Below are 1,124 nucleotides of genomic sequence, written 5' to 3'. Positions count from 1 at the left end.
ACATCTGGTGAAAATTTCATGTCATTAGCACCTCTAGTAATATATTTACTGAGAAAAATGGTGACATGTTCAATACTTATTTTACCTGTTGTGTTTTTTAACAGTAATGAGCAGAAATGTAATAAAAGTAACAACTTTCTATTTCTTACATTGTTTAAAAATGTAAGGAGTAGAAAGTACAGATAATTGTAAAAATGTAAGGATTAGAAGTAAAAGGTAGTCTGAAAAATAATTGGTAAAGTACAGGTAACCAAAGTATTTGTAGTTAGTTACTTCACAACTCTGGCAACTCTTAATTACTGAGTCTTCTGGAAAAGTCTTAAACTGTTTGTGAGAGTAAGACTGAATAACTTGCATTAACACTCAAGTCAGAGAGTAGGAGTAAATCTGAGACATTTTCAGCACTAATAAGTTTGGTAAATACAGGCCCAGGATGGCTGTGGCAGCCATCTTGAATTTGCTCGACTCATAAGGTTTTATCAAAAATCGTCATAGTAAATTTGTTCACGAGATATTTTACTGACAGTCACAGACCAAGAGCAATTGTAAATCTTTTATTTTCCTGATTAAATTAACAGCGTCTGAAAAATTGAAAACGGCACGTTTTGCTTCTCGCCACTAGATGGCGCCATTTCCCAAACATCATTAACTGGTCTTATTTTATCATTCTGAATTAAAGGTCTGGCCTCGAATTATTAAAAATGGTAAGACGTCATTCCTAAGTTGATTTAACAATTTAAATACATTTATTAAATGTTTGAAGTCAGTTCTAAATCACCGTTCATTCAGCTAATGACGTCTTTGTTTGTATATTTTGCAAAACGTCAAACATTGGTTCGGTTTCGGCTTGTTTTTTTAACGTTTCGATGTATATTTAACTTTATTGTATTTTATATACGTCTAATTTTGGTTTATTTGTTTGGCGGCAACAAGCTAAATCAACGCTTCACGTCTGAAACGAGCTGCAGGGTTCGGTTCGGATCCACCTTGAGCGTTTTGTTTGTTTGTGTGCTCACAGTCCGTCCCTCCTCCTCCTCCTCCTCCTCCTCTTCCTCTCTTGAGTTTCTCCTCTCCGCTGCCTCGCTTCGCTCTCAGCTGGTTCCGCGACCACAGAGTGCACCGAG

This window comes from Austrofundulus limnaeus, unplaced genomic scaffold (genome assembly GCF_001266775.1).
Source record: "Austrofundulus limnaeus strain Quisiro unplaced genomic scaffold, Austrofundulus_limnaeus-1.0 Scaffold128, whole genome shotgun sequence".
NCBI lineage: Eukaryota > Metazoa > Chordata > Actinopteri > Cyprinodontiformes > Rivulidae > Austrofundulus > Austrofundulus limnaeus.
This window is presented reverse-complemented; position numbering follows the sequence as displayed.